Here is a 17,321-nt window from a genome sequence, read left to right on the forward strand (position 1 = left end):
TTTCAGAGTTTAGGTATATTTACCAGAATTTTTAAGATTGTCAGTGAAATCCAAGTTTAAGTTTTTTTTTGTAAATTTTGTTCATAATAAATTTCCATCTAAAATAATAAAAAAAATATATATGTCATGAAATTTGAAAGTTTTGATTTGATTTTGTTTGGCAAAATTTTCCCAATAATAGAAAGTCTCTGTATTTGTACCAAATTTCTTGAAATTCTTTGAACGGATATACAGTTTTGTTCATCAATACGTTGTTTCTGGTAATGATTCCAATATTTTGGAGTAGAAAAATGTACATGTCATCGCTTTAATTTTTGAGTTATATACAAACATGTGAAAAAATGAAAAATTCATGTATATTTATAAATTCATCGATTTTTTAAGATTTTTTTTGATAGTGCAAGAATGGTAATTGGGCGAAAATTGTAGCTGGTATCACTAGCAATCGAATGATGTGTAAAAATATATAGGTCATCGCTTTGAAACTCGAGATATTTACGATCATTGTAAAAAGTCTCACCTTTTCTGAGGTTATCTGTCTTCAGTGTTCATTATAACTTTGGGTGCATTTTATTTCTGGAAGTAGTACCTTTCCAATAGTGAACAAATTTCGAAAATCGGTTGACTAACAACATAGTTATGACTCGGTAAAGTTGAAGTTCTCATTATCCTATTTGCGATGCAGAAGCCGCATGAATGCAGATAGGGCATGTTTCGAGCTTGAAAAAAACTTGGAACGGGAAAAATCAGATTTTCATTAGTTTTTCCTAAGCGATCGTCAATAATGATATACTAAAAATAATTTACAAACTTTAAAAAATTCGAGGGTGTAAAATTTATCGGAATTGGTCGAGTAACTACTGAGCTATGATAGCTCAAAGTTACCATTCCAACTTTATTTGAGGCTTGGTGCTCCGCGTAACTTTTTAGGCTTGGTATTAGGAGTGTTAATAACCATGATCGAGTGTTCTACATTGTTCTACGAGTGTTCGTCGTCCCCTGATGTTTTAGGGTAACTGATGTTAGATGCTTCATCACAGTTGCTAGGATGTTTTATTAAAAATTTCAAAACAATTCAAATTTGAACTTTCAGGTGTTTTTTATTTGTACCTATTTAGAAATATTGTATCAAAAACCGGGAGAGTTGGCATCACTGTGAGTACGATGCGGTGCTTAAGTGTTGCCCTCGACAAAGTCTTATTTCAATGTGTATTAAGCAACTTATAGTGAAGTAATTGATCGAAACAGTTATTTTGAGTGATACTGCAGCTGTGGCAAGTGTGTGTGTTGATTAGTATAAAGTGTTATTTAATGAATATTGCTGATTCGCGAAACTAAATAATATTCAAGTGACGGAAACTGCGAATTTACCACCCAAAATTAAACGACGTCAATTGATCGGAGCGCCATCTGCATATCATTATCGATGTTATCACATTTATGCTATCAGATTTAGATGGAATGTGTGAAAATTTACAAGTCAATCGTATGATTCGTAAGATTAAAACGCGCGCGTGAAGTTTATAACCGTGCAGATATTTGTTTTGCGACCGTGCTTAACTAGGACGTATATAAATATAGTTTTGACTGCGAGGAGAATTCATTTAGTTTTTTTTATTTTGATTAGGGAGTAGATATCGACATTACTTCGTATTGGATAAGACGTTGTTTTTCGATTGATGATGGTCGAGTGATATCTTGCCAGTATTACGGAAGTTTAGTGGAAAAATATCAGAACACAATGAGTTAAATGTATGAGTTGATATCGAACCTCCCGACAGGCAGTTTCGAAAGAAATCTCTAATTTTAGTAGAAAGCACATGTTAACACAAAACCCGATGAAATTTCAACGTGTTCGCGGTAGCCGGCTACCCAGAGCAATAAACACGTGATAATATTATTCGATAATTTATTAAAAAACAACCTTCCTGTAATGCATGTGAAAATGCAAAGAATTTCTCCTTCCTTCCCAAGTATTCGGACGTAGCCAGCGTCGGTATTGATCAGCATGCAGAGATCAATGCAGTTGACACAATGTGAAACTACGTGCTATTCCCAAGCATTGCTTCTGATCAATAATGGAGTAGCAACACACGGGCGGTCTTTAATGCTAATGCTAATTTAGTAATATTGTATCAAAAACGGATGATTTCTATCACAATTTCCCTTTCTAAAAGAGGACCAATAACTTGAAAATATATTATTTATACGAACCTGAGAATCTTGGCGAAAGCAAATAATCGGTCAGATTTGAAACACCAAGCACTTCAGTAGTTCGAAAGATCGCAGTTATCAAATTATCAAATCTCGGCTAAGTTGTGCGGAGATTTTATGATAAAGGTCTAACCTTGTACGATATAAATCTTTGTGAAATACACTGGACTTTGTTGTATCAGATTAAATAAACTATAATTTTATATATATTTAATAGAGGTACTAATCATAAACAACTATAGTTTTTATTTATTTTTTGAACTGCAACATTAGCATTTCTGTATGCGATATCAACATGCAAAAAGAAATATATTTGAGTAAAGTCACATTGTTCGACGGTATCGTGATTTCGCTTCGCAAAATACGATCATCAACCACGTAGAATCTCATGGCGTCGAACACAATTTTTATGTTCCAATCGGGTGCAGTAAAATTTTCTGCTTCCGCGTGACACTGAAATTCGCTCAAGAGCACGGCCCGTTTCAGTAGAACACGGAAACAATGAAGCACAAATTGCACCAACCAACTGAAGGAGCTGCAATCAAGAAATCGCTGCAGCAACGATTACGCCTTGAAGGATTAAAAAGAATCGTAAAGCGGTTCATATTTATGAAAGCATTAAACTTTTAAAAGCATCGTTTGTTGGTTTCTTTACGCGCCGCAGCTTTATTTATTCAGTTTCTTTTCTTTGTTAGTTTTGCGCTAGCGAGACTGGGTAAATGGATGGTTTCGGTATCCTAGTTTTGCTTTGATCTGTTCATTTACGAAAGTTGAATAATGGAGTATGTTTCCTAGTATTCTAGCTAAACAAAACTCTGGGGATCTTCACAAAAGTACACCCAAAGAAATGAAATGAAAGAATCCCGCAGAACGCTATTGATTTTTATTCAGAAGCGACTTCCGATTCCGTCGTTACGGATGGTTGAGTTTGGTCATCTAGAAAATGTCTATTTAAAATTCCCAGCAAATACGTGCTAATTCGAAGGAATCCAATATTGAAACGTTTTGCTAATCCTGGAGGCACAAAAATAAATGCCAAAAACTCCAAATTGAAATTCACTTCGACTTCTCATAGATGGTTAAATGATTTGCACAAACCTAAGTTCAAATGGAAAGTGCTACGAATTTAATTTTTCAGTACCGGGTTAGTTAGTTAGGTTACTGTTAGTTTTCAGACTGTAGGTTTTGTTAATTGATTATCAAATGAGTTGACCTCGGCTATACTGGCAAATTCCCGGTAGCCTGTTCCGGAAGCACTGGTCAATAACTCCAAAATTGGAATTTTGAGTTTGATCAGAATCGGATTGGAGCTAGCTTCCGAGCTAGTTCGAGTTCCGTCTCTGCAGTAGCTTTTTCGCGTTTCTCATTACATAGTTGTATTCGCATGTCATTTTTTCAATCTGTTTTCCTCGTTAGATACTAATCAAATTTAAAACTAACTCGAGGCGGTTCAACGTCTTAAGACCAAAACAAATCATCCAAAATGGAAACTGCGTCGATTTTGATATAAACGGGAATTATTACACCACTAGGTGAATTAAAACCAATGTAATATAAACAGGTGGTGCAGGGCACATAGCGAAACTTTGTAAACATTGATGGCTTATATGATAAATAAACTAGTTTTGATGCAATGAAAACTACATTAAATGTCCTGAAGAAAGCATACATAGTGTTTCTGATGACGCTAGCATTGCTGAAAAAATCCATTTCACGAACACCAAAGTGCTTTGTTTGCTCCAGCTGTTTCTACCTAATATCATTAAAACAGCACGGAGAACCCGCAAATCACAAAATTACAATATTGCAATTGTTGTTTCACGCCCTGGTTTTTTCAACTAAAATGTTGTTGATTTAACTAACATATCTGTTGATTTTGACATAACCATTCAGGTAACCGAATTTGTTGTATTCGAATGCTGTCACTTGGCGGAGAACGAAGACAGCAAAACGCAGAACAAAAAAACCCCTTCATTTCACCAGAAGCGTTTCATATTGAAAATTTTCAATGGTAAATGAACGTCATTTATGTAAGTTACGTAGTGGTCGTTTTATGTAAGTGAAAGTATGCAGAAGAATATATCAGTTAATTGTAAAACAAGTTTTCCATGTGTTAAATAGAAATTCCTACAGTATAAATGATTTTATTTCATCTGAGAGTAACAGATCGGCTGAAAAGTTCGTATCGTTTCTATGAGAGAGCGCCACTAGAATTAAATCCATACCATTTTCAGTTAGTACCAACCTTCAAAAGATACGTGTATAAATTTGACAGCTGTCTGATTATTAGTTTGTGAGATATTGCATTTTGAGTGAAGCTACTTTTGTTATTGTGAAAAAAATGGAAAAAAAGGAATTTCGTGTGTTGATGAAACACTACTTTTTGATGAAAAAAAGTGCCGCCGATACCAAAAATGGCTTGATGAGTGTTATCCAGACTCTGCACCGGGCGAAGCAACAATTCGTAAGTGGTTTGCAAAATTTCGTACTGGTCATATGAGCACCGAAGACGATGAACGCAGTGGACGTCCAAAATAGGCTGTTACCGATGAAAACGTGAAAAAATCCACAAAATGATTTTCAATGACCGTAAAGTGAAGTTGATCGAGATAGCTGACACCCTAAAGATATCAAAGGAACGTGTTGAACATATTATTCACGAATATTTGGATATGAGAAAGCTTTGTGCAAAATGGGTGCCGCGTGAGCTCACAATCGATCAAAAACAACAACGAATTGATGATTCTGAGCAGTGTTTGGAGCTGTTATATCGAAATAAAACCGATTTTTTTCGTCGATATATAACAATGGACGAAACATGGCTCCATCACTTCATTCCGGAGTCCAATCGACAGTCAGCTGAGTGGACTGCACGCGATGAACCGAACCCAAAGCGTGGAAAGACTCAACAATCGGCCGGTTAGGTTATGGCGTCTGTATTTTGGGATTCGCATGGTATAATTTTCATCGACTACCTTGAAAAGGGAAAAACCATCAACAGTGACTATTATATAGCGTTATTAGAGCGTTTGAAGGACGAAATTTCAAAAAAACGGCCTCATTTGAAGAAGAAAAAAGTTTTGTTTCATCAAGACAATGCACCGTGTCACAAGTCGATGAAAACCATGCTGAAATTGAACGAATTGGGCTTCGAATTGCTCCCTCATCCACCGTATTCTCCAGATTTGGCCCCCAGTGATTTTTTCCTGTTCTCAGACCTCAAGAGAATGCTCGCTGGTAAAAAATTTAGAAGCAATGAAGAGGTAATCGCTGAAACTGAGGCCTATTTTGAGGCAAAGGACAAATCGTACTACAAAAATTGTATCGAAAAGTTGGAAGATCGCTATAATCGCTGTATCGCCTCTGATGGCAATTATGTTGAATAATAGAAACGAATTTTGGCAAAAAAATGTGTGTTTCTATTAAACGATACGAACTTTTCAGCCGAACTGTTAATGTATTCTAGGACAGTTCATGTCAATGTTATTAAAACCGCATAACGCTTAAAAATTTGCTGCTAAAGTGAAGTGGCACTATTTGTATTTTCTTGAAAATTTATCTGTAGCATTAGGTTTACCTAAGAGCCATTCTGCAAGTGAAGAAAAATTTTCCAAATTCCCTGTGACCATTTTTCTGGTGAGTTCCCTTTTGAGAATTGTAATCTTTTGGTGCATTTCTATATCCTTTGTGAGTTTAGTGATAAAGATATAAGCAGTTAATTAGGTAAAATTTCGTTGTTCAAGCAGTGAACGATTAGCTGCCCCCGAAGAGGCTTACAGTAAAAAATATTCATTGCAATTGGCGTCTTAAGTTAAAATAACTGAATAATTGGTAGAAAGAACTGAGACATTTTTTTGCTTTCATGCATACAAGTAACGTTGCTGGGATTGTGTCTTTGCTCAATTGCACGAGTGACACCTCATTGAAACGTTTCATTGTTCGCTCAGGGTGTTTGGCATTGCTCAACTGAAACGTTTCATTACTTGTTTGTGGGGCGATTCTTTGTTGGGTGTCGTTGCTAAGCTGCCAGCACGATAAATCAAAAATGACAGATTAGTTAAAACAATAGCCGATTAGTTGTACCAAATTTTAACCAATCAAAATCAGGAAAACAACTAATATTTTAGTTGTTTTGCGATCGCTGGCTTTTCCGTTAGGTTTATTCCATAAAAATGTATGATTTTTATAGTTTCCATCCAAATTTTTAATTTATTATAGGTGAGAGCAGGGCTAAACCGGGCACGGAATTAAAACCGGTTAGCTTATATGTCTGCTAAACCAGCAATTGTTTCGACCTGACTTTGTAAGCGAGCTTTTATCTGACAGAAAGACGTCATATAGCTTGATGACGCTGAGCCAATTTCATTTCAAAACGTTTTTCACTGATTTGATTTAAATTTTAGTGTTTTTTGTGTCATATTTAATTTCTGTGCATCTGTAATTTTGTGCTGAATCCGGTTATTGTTGAGTCCTTTCGATTACGTGGAAAATAAAAAATATTATTGCATCTCGAAAATGAATTGTCTGTGCAGGGTTAAACCGCACAAAAAAGTGAGGGTCAATCAAAATCATAATTTTCTACTTAGAATTAGAGGCGAAACAATCTAATAGCCTTAAACAAAGACTCTAAAGCCAGTTTAAGCATACATTATTCGGTACAGCAGTGCGTCAAGTTTCGAAACAGAACCTATATAATTTATTCGAACATGGTTTCGTTTTCTTCGCGCTTTTTAGGGATTCTTGAGATTTAGCATTTTACTGTATTCGTTTTTCATTTTTGTGTGAAACTTTATAGTCTGGCTTAGCCCCGCGGTTCCAGAAATATTGGATTTGTGGTTGGTCATTTCTTCGCGAATTGATACGCAAACTAATGTATATTCTTCCAAATAATAAATAGGGAATTGTAACTGAATAATGAAACTACACAACGATATAGATAACTTGGGTAAAAATGTAGGTGCAGTGATTGTTTATTTTTGAATTTCCAAAATGTATCCGGTGTAGCCCTGGTCTCCCCTACTGAAACAGAAATTTTAAAAAGAGGATTTGAAGTTTTATAGTATAATTTATAGCTTTCTAATTGATAAACGTCTGTATAAAATTTTGAATCTACCTACGATGTTCAAATTAAATTTGGAAAACCTTCAGTCTGAGTATACAATTTTTGCCTTTCTCTATCTACTTCGTTCGTTACGAGAGTTTTCCGAACGACTTGTTAGGCCTATCTCAACCTTCTGTTTCGCCGGAGGGCCATCGTAGGGGTTTATTTGTTGTCTGCCAACCCACATAACTAACTCCTGCGACATATATTTAAGGTGACCATGGAAGCGAGCCACAAATGGCAACCAAGAAACCGCCTACCCTCCCACTTCACCTTCCGCTATTTTGCCCTGCTCTTGATGTAAACAAACCTTGAAATACATTTTTTCTACGCGTAGGGGTAAATATGTTGCGTAGAATTGCTACTGCAATTTGGTGACATAATCACTCATCGTATTGATATATGTTTTCCTATCCGCAAACGATGATGTTGTCGACAAAATGGAAAATGTAGAATTTGTTGGTTTGTATTTTTTGAATATGTGAGCTTCATATTCAAAAATTAAAATTAATACAAAAAGCCATTGCAACAGAGTTTGTTCAAGAACCCAAGAACCAAACGAAGGCAAATAGTAAACTATCTTCTTTGGCACAATCATTATATTCTCATGATTGCAGTTTGTTAACTCCAGAATGAGCATGAAGATGAGATAAGTCCACTCTGTTCTGCTAGGTGATTTGAATAGTTTCAATGTTTACATTTTGTTCTCGCAAATGTATTCCTTTCAGCACACAAATATTATTATTTCATTCCTCGCTACTTACAAATACTATTACTATATGAAAAAGTATTGTTTCACTAATACTTTAACATTTATTTTCCTTGGCTTCTGTCCACGGTCACCTTGATTCTACCTACGGTAGGGTTATAGCTCCCTTGCTTACTTGCACCCTCACATTCTCCTACTACTATGCATCAATTGCTCTTACATGATAATTTTTTGAATAGTTTTGTTGAAAGACTGCATTGAAAGGACTGGTTTCCAATTTTTTGCTATGTGCGACCGAGCACTGTCGTGTTGGAGGATGACTATGTCATGTCGCTCTTGATATTTTGGCCGCTTTTCTTTTAGCGCGCGACTAAGGCGCATCAGTTGCGTTCGGTAGTGGGAACCCGGTTTTAAGAGCCACCAAATACAAATCATAACCTTGACGCCGTGAAAATTAGGTTTTGCTTTCGACGAAGTAGCATGCCCGGGCTTTCCCCATGATTTTCTGCGCTTAGAATTATCGTATCGAACCCACTCACCGGTTACGATTCGATGTAAAAACCCCTTACGATTTTGTCTTTGAAGCAGTTGCTCACATACAAATAGACGGCGCTCGATGTCCCTCGGTTTCAACTCGTACGGCACTTACTTACTTACTACTTAATTATCCAATGAATCCTTTTTTTCAATATCCCTTATCTATTACATTATTTTATTTGTTTCCTAAGCTGTTGGATTGTACATCATAGTAAACAGAATCGACGAATTTTGTTTCATATTCAATATTATATTATATCTTCCCAACCACCGATATTTGGATGCTTACAAAAAATTCACAAAACCCTCATCAGCTTCATCAACCTCAGCGAATTCTTTGAGTGGCCGGTTATGATTTATTTCATTTTCCGGAAGCAGTTGGAAAGCCACTCCGCTGTTTCATTTTTCCTATCATCCGCGTTCGCCACGAAGCGGGCACCCACAGGTAGGCAAACGCTTTTGTGTACTTTACGAGTTTGAACTATACCGAGTACACTTACTGTAGTGGGCAGGCAAATAACTCAATCCATCGAGAAAGAATTTTTTTGGATCAAGCTTTCGCTCTCAAAAGTTTCTTGGTGTATGAGTAGACTGAAAGAAGAATGATAAAGCTTTTCCGCCGCAATCGAAACATAGCTGGCTGTTTCAGTGAATATTCCATCGTTCAAAATTGTTTTTCGGGCATTCCAGTGTTCGCATGATTGAAATTCTGTTCTCCAACAACGGATGAATGAATGAATTAATGTTAACTACAACGTACATCAACAAAATTCGAGCGCTGTTTGTACCATTGATCATTGCTATGTATTGAAAAGACTGTCATTACTAACTTGACTTCATGAAAAATTGTGCGTCATTTTGCCAGAATGAAAAAATTACAGGGCTGTGTACGAGACACGACCGATCATGATTACATTAAAAATGCAATTTTCAAACTCTCTCATCAACAGATTAAAATTTGAAAAATGGGCAAATAATTGCGAAACACTATCTAGGATTCTAAAGCAAATTTTGGGAAGTTTGAACCTTCAGTATCTAGCACATATTCGTGAAATGCGTTCAAGAAGTATTTATAATATTATTATTTTTCTTTTGCAAACTTCCGGTTCCGTTGGTAAATAGAGATTGCTGTTCACGACAAGCGCCACCGGTGATTTGTTTGCTATGTTCGATGTCTGTTATTAATCCAGTTGTACACGGAACGACCGAAATTAGCTCTGCGCCTAATTCGTATTACTGTTTTTGAATTAGTTGATTTTAACAACAAAATTTCCAAAATAACTATAAAATTAGTTAAAATTGAGAATTTACTTTGCTGAAAAAACTCTTATTTTTAGAGAATGTGTTTAGTTGGTGAATATCCTGGACACAAACCAGCAATATTTCAATCCAACACGAAATTCTCATTGACAACTAATTTTGTTATTAAAATCAGAAAATTTGTTTCTATTTATCTATCACTGTCATTACTGAAGGACAGCACAAAGAAAACAAAAATGAAATTGGTTTTATCAACAAGGCTAATAAAAGCCAAAAACTCAAGAGAAGTGTCAAAGCAAAACAATCCATTGAAAAGCTAAAAAGGACAGTCTTGTTGAAACTGCTTGCGAATTGTTTAGATGTTTTTCGCATGTGTTCGATATATATTTATTTAAATTTCTAAACCGATATGTAAAAATGTCGTAAACTGTTAGTGGAAATCGTATTTATTCAGAATTTGTGCGCACTTGAAGCGATTGTGCGTAATAATGTTTTTACGCGGAACAGTGAAGTGAATTTCGAATGTTTCACTCTAATTGTGATGAAGTTTTTTTGTATCTTCAAACCCTCCGTGCTGTGCCGTCCGGTGTACTACTTGTATTCGGTTTTTGTTTTCCGAGTGCTCAAAGTTTTCAGTGAGAATGAAGAAAACAGTGATTTAGAAGAAAAAAAATTCAAAAAGATGTTTATGTTTCGTTTATGTCTTTTTCTCCAATACAACATCGTATTTATACCTGCCAATATGGAAAAGACAACCGCGTCTGAAATTTTTTCGGCAGTAGTGTGCCATCTAGTGGCTAGTAGTCATTACGGTGTTACCGTTTCGGTGACAGGGCGCCACATAGCTGCAGATTGCAGAAGCCAATTCAACCATTCATATTGGTTGAAAACAACATTTTATTTCCTTGATTCAACTAAAAAATTAGTTGAATGGAAATGAAATGTGCCTTAGCTAAGAAATGACAGCACGTTTAATTTGTGAATTTAACTAAAAAAATAGTCATTTCAACAAATATTTTATTATTATTAAGGGAATGAAAATAAAAAATCTAAATTAGCAAAAGTAAGAATTTGTTAGATGTCTCAAAAAATAACTAACTAAAATCAGCAAATCAACTAAATTTTTCGCGAAATTGCTGATTTCGGTCGTTCCGTGTAGTATTCTGGTCATGAATTCAGGTATCGAAACCAGATCCAGATTTATTTTAAAGATCTAGAATTCAAGTCCAGAATCGAGAATTCTGGTCCAAAATCCAAGTTCACACTTATCATCTAATGTCTCTTTTCGATTTTGCAAAGCACCACGTCGCCGTTGCTCGTGAAGCTAGAAAAAAATTGGAGTGAGGAAATAGATTTGTATATTTCGTGCATAGATAAGTAAAATAAAAAACTATCTACAATGCATATATACTTATAAATATCTGCTTATTTACAGGTAGAGGCGCTAATGAGCACTAGAAATTGTGTTTAGCCGTGATGTTTTCTTTTGGAGTTTGCTTGTCTTTTTCTTCCACCTTAGCTTTTATGATGTTTATTTTATACAATAAAGAAGAGCAATTCTTTCTTCGTTCAATTACTGATAACTCGGCAATTCATGATCGCTTTTGCCAAACTAAAAGCGAAATTTTTACTGGCTGGTTCGGCAATAATTCATAGTTCACAAATTTAGGATTGCCGAGATTCTCAGTAATTATACATTTTGCTGAGACGATTACCGAACACTCAGCTGGGCCAATCTCGGCGTTTTTTTGCCGAGATACAGTAATAAAATTTAAGTGTGCAGAATCAAGATTCAGGATCCACGATCAGAGTTCTACTCTGAAGTTTAGTTAAGAATATAGGCCCAGAAAGCAGTTCCAAAGTGTACTTGTAGAATTCAGACCCAAAATTCAGATCCAGAGTTAATGTTCAGAATTGAGATCCAGAATTCATTTCCAAAATCCAAGTCCAATTTCATAATTCATGTTCGAAATCCAGTTCCAGAGTTTATGTTCAAAATACACTTCCAGAATTCAAGTACTGGTGCAGAATCTAAGATTTGTGTCCAAAATTCATCTTCTGAGTAAATCTCCAGAATCCAGTTCTATAATACCTTTCCAGAATTCAGGTTTCAATTACAAATCCAGAAATCAGATGCAGAATCCAGGTCCTGAATTAAAGCTCTGAACCCAGGTCCAGAATTCATTCCCAGACGCTAGAACCAGAATCCAGGTCTAAAATTCAGTTCCTGATCCAGAATTCATTTACAGAATCCTACACCAGAATACAGTCGTAGAATTCTGGTCCAGAATCCAGACTCCTAATTCAGGTCCATAATTCAAGTCCATAAATCGGATGCAGAATCCAGCACACAAATTTATGATTCAGATATAGAATCAAATTCTATAATTCTAGTGCAGAATCTAAAATTCAGGTCCGGAATGCAGGAGTCAGTCGAGAGTTCAATATTAGGGCTCAGGTTCATAATTCATTTTCAGAATTCAGTTTTCCATTCGGGATTTCTGATGTAACACTCAAAAGAGCACATCCATTATAAAAATCGCCACACGAAAATTTTTCAACTTCTTTGTATAGACGCCAAACAAAAACTAATCGTACGATATGCGTCAAAATTTGACAGAATGTGTATAAAAGTGTTGCCAACGTTGAAGGAATAAAAGTTTACCGATTAGACAAGCGCTGGAATTTTAAAATGAAAATTCCGGTGCTTTTTTTATCATAAGGTATCCATGTTTTCTTGAGAGGGGCATATTGTAAAACTTTACCCTATCTCCGAAAGTATTCGAAATACGTTCCGGTGCCTTCGCGTAATACTGTCAAACTGTGGTTGGAATTTTGTATAAAAACAGGTTCTGTAACCAAAATAAAACCTCCGGGTCACTGTCCGGACACAGCAGAATGTTGAACGAGTTCGATCCATTATTGTGAAGAGTCTTGCGCATTCGGGTGAAAATAATGCTCTTCAAATTTCTCGTTATTCTTTCAGTCGAATAGCCAAGTTGTTTCATCCATATAAGATCGTGATTGCCCGGCAGTTGAAACCGGTGGATTCTGGAGCTCGTTTATCGTTCGCGAACAAGATGCTCGAAATGATAGGCAGTGGTCAGATTTATCTAAGCGATATAACGATGAATGACGAAGCACACTACAGCAAAATTGTCATTATTATGCCAAGACGAATCCGTTTCAGGATCTGTATCAAGACATAAAATGTTTTCTAAACTCACGAATGGTTAAAACGTACGAATGATTCTTAAAAGACAAGTTATAAATAAAAAAGCAACGAGCGATACTCCAGTGTTCCATGATGGAAAACTACTAGACGAAAATAAATCTTTCATTATTCGACTTTCCGATGCCGTGTTTGGTTTCTGCCTCGCATGGTTTGGTACCTCGATCAAAAAGTCCCCGGAATTTATTTAGATTTTTTTTATTTTATTATGTTTCAATTAACCTCAATTAATGTTTTTAACTTTAAGGTCATCCCCTCTTCGGGCCAGAAAAACTTTCTGACACTACGTGCGGGGTTGGGAATCGAACCCAGATGGGCAGCGTGAAAGGCATTAACTAACCCATCACTCTATACCCGTCCACTATTATTCAGAAAATTAAATATACAAGATTATTCATCAAAACCGACTTTGTACCCTTCAAAGTACTCCCCATCGACTGCAACATACTTATGCCAGCGTTTGATCCAATCCTCGAAACATTTTTTGTATTCAGTTTTCGGTATGTCCATCAGAGCCATCTGCGATTTTTCCATAATCTGATCTCGGGTGCTGAAACGCGTTCCCTGGAGCGGTTCCTTGAGTTCCTTTATTCTTCCGAATAGGAAAAAGTCGCAGGGAGCCAAATCAGGTGAATTCGGTGGTTGCTAAATGGTGTTCGTTTCGTTTTTAGCCAAATGTTCTCGGAAAACGATGGCATTGTTTGACGGTGCGTTATCGTGGTGCAAGCCCACGAGTTGTTTGCCCACAAATCTGATCTTTTTCGGCAAATTGCTTCACGCACAAATAATACTCCTTGTTGCGGTTTGGCCTTGTGGAAGAAATGCATGATACACCACACACTTGTAATCAATGAAAACTGTGAGCATTGCCTTCTTTTTCGACTGAAAACGACGAAACGTTCGTGCCACTGAATGTTTTCTTCAGAATATCGTTGCCGAAATACTCTTCTAACATTTGCAATGTCGTCACACCATTGAAACCGTTTTTAGCACATAATTTAATGAAAACTCGTTATTTCAAATTCAATTCCATTTAGAAAATTGTACAAAATCGAAGACAAATAATCACAGATGTACTCAATACAGCGTAACTTTTACAAATGTTCAAGTATCAAACTGAAAATTTGACAGAATGTCTGTGACAGATGTGGCAACCAAAAACAAAATAAAATTAATCTAATCCAGTGACTGAGAGTAAGTCACACGGTGATGATTCCGGGAACTTTTTGATCAAGGTACTTATAGTTTTCTTATTCAACTTAACAATCAAAAATGAGAAAAAAATCTGCAACAATTCTCCAGGTACTGTTCATACAATCATTTCTAAACCACATACGGATACAACACTAGATTGAAAACTGGCAGTGTTGAATAGTGTCCATCGCGTACGCGTTCCATGATAGATAATTAATGCAAGCAGCTGTGAATTCTCGATGGTTTCGCCCATTACCATATCTAGGCTGAAATATTGAAATCCATGCAATGCAAGAGCTAAAAGTTTCCTATTAGCACTGTTTCACATAACATTGCATAATTACCTCAGGTTATAATTTATTCATAATACGCATGCTTAAATATCCGAAGAGAGGGAAATGCATCTAAATTGCTTATCGCTTGTGAGCTCGTAAAATGCTTCATAGCTCTGGACAACAGATGAAAATGAGCTGTCAATTTAAATGCATTTATACATGATACTAGCAAACTGTCCGGAAAATTAAATCTTCATACAATAAAACATCGGAATTTAATAATTTCCACAAACGACAGCCCTGAAGGCATGAGTGAAACCATATCCTCATATGTGTTACCTACATTCAATTCAAATGGAAACGTGAGCACAACCCGGTTAGAGACATGGTACTACCGCCAGAACTTTAATTAAAAAGAGATTTCTTTTGTTTTTTATTCCACGGATTGTGGTTTTGTAGCTACTATAATTCCTCACTCGCTTACCTGGCAACGACATTAGTGGTGTAACTGTGCATAAAAGAGATTTGATTAAGGGGTTATATACAAAGTTGAGTGTAGAACAACCGATGTTTTTTAATTGCATTGATATTTGAATTTGAGAAATACCATTGCGTTGAACGTGAAATATCAAAAACTTTCAAACCAATTTTCATATTTTTTCAAATTGTTCGTATTTTGATGCTCGCGTTCTTGGACGGTTTTTTTTCATCTGTAAATTTTTGATCGCTGGCCAAAAAAAAATTGTTTTGATTTCGAACACCTCAAAAATCAATCCTTATATCTCAGTAACTGGACAACGCGCTCAGATTACATTCAATTCGAATTCATACGACCATAAGACCATTCATTTGAATCTAAGTTTGTGAAAATTATTTCACCCATATCCGGGAAAGCAAACTGAGTTTCATTATAGAGTTCGTGACTTGTACTTCCGGAACTGGAAAGCGGAGTCTGGTGAAACCAAAGTAAGTTCAACTACCAAAACTTGTTTACTTGTAAATTTTACAGAATTGTTTGAATTGATAAATTTGATAATTTCTCTATGCCTTCATTTATAATGGCACACTTTTGGAATAGTGTCAAAACACTTTTCATTGATTCTTAAGATAATATGAAAGTTTGTTTGATCATCAACTGGCAAGACATACAAATTGAAATAGTTTATGAATCAGTTTTGAGGCAATGCCACCGATGCGTCAATGGACGACAAGATGAGCCACGAACAAAGTGCCCCTCAATCCTCGCAGGAGGGAAATGGAAGCTCCTTTCCCCCTAAAAAAAAGGGTGACAACGAGATCGAATACAAAAAATTTTTTATTCAAAAAATCGGCTCAATCGGCCACGTAAAGCTTGTACGCAAATAGGCCTGAACAAATATGTCTTGTAAATAAAAAAAATGAATCAGTTTTGAAGATTTCTTACAAATTTATCTTTCTCATTTAGAAACGCTATGCAATCACTGTGCAAACCGACTTTTGAACCAAGGCGCAGAGCGCGGAGTGTTATATACGTGTATGTTTGAAATCCGCAACTGATTTTCTCATAAATGAATAAACCTGAGTGTCAATGGACACTCAACCGAGAGTCTCCATTGACACTCACACCGACGAATACTCAACGTTTTCGGAATCAACATACTACAACTTTAAAAAAGGAGACTACACTGCTATGAGTAATTTTTTGCTCATCTTCAGGTTAGAACTCTATATTATCCAATGAATGCAACTCAGCTGCAGTAACTTGGACTCATGTTGTGTTATACGCCATGGATCTGTTCATACCAAAAAAGATACCTCGTAAAGCAATCCACCCACCATGGTCTAATTCTACCTTGAAAAACTATAAAAGTGCTATGCGATCGGCCTTGAAGATGTTGTCCAAATATTCGCGTTTAAACTACCGTTATAAACGCCTAAATAAGACTCTGTACCATAACTACCAACAGCGCACCCAGAGAAGTCTTAAAACGAACCCGAAAAGCTTCTGGAGTTACATCAAAGAACAACATAAAGAAACGGGCTTTCCAACTAATATGTCACTTGATGGAGTTCAAGCATCAACATCTCCTGAAATCTGTGATCTGTTTCGTAAGCATTTTAGCAGTGTTTTTTCGGATGAAATTTTAACTGACGATCAAATTCATGAAGCGACCAGTAACGTTCCTCTGCGTACTCCCTTTGGCTCTCATCCAATTATTACGACCACTGAAGTTAGCAAAGCGTGCTCCGAGCTTAAGTCATCATTCAGTGCTGGTTCTGATGGGATCCCATCTATATTACTGAAAAGATGTTCAAATGGTATTTCGATTCCACTGTCGATGCTGTTTAATAGTTCTTTGAAAGAAGGACATTTTCCGGCCATATGGAAAAAATCATACATTTTTCCCGTCTTTAAGAAAGGCAGTAAAACCAATATATCAAATTATCGTGGAATAGCGGCAATATGCGCAGTATCCAAATCATTCGAACTAATAGTCTTGGACTTCATCACACATAATTGCACAAACTATATATCTGAAAGTCAACATGGTTTTATGCCGAAACGATCTACTACTACAAATCTCGTATCTTATACTTCATTTATCATAAAATCCCTGCAAGCGCGACTGCAAGATTTTTAGATATATATACTGATTTCTCTGCTGCTTTCGACAAGATCAATCACCGGACCACACTTTCGAAATTGAGTAGACTTGGATTCAATGGACCTTTTCTTAATTGGCTGTGCTCATATTTAACCGATCGCGACATGTCAGTGAAAATAGGAGATTGCACTACGTCTCCATTTACGGTCAGCTC

Source organism: Malaya genurostris, chromosome 3 (genome assembly GCF_030247185.1).
Source record: "Malaya genurostris strain Urasoe2022 chromosome 3, Malgen_1.1, whole genome shotgun sequence".
Lineage (NCBI taxonomy): Eukaryota > Metazoa > Arthropoda > Insecta > Diptera > Culicidae > Malaya > Malaya genurostris.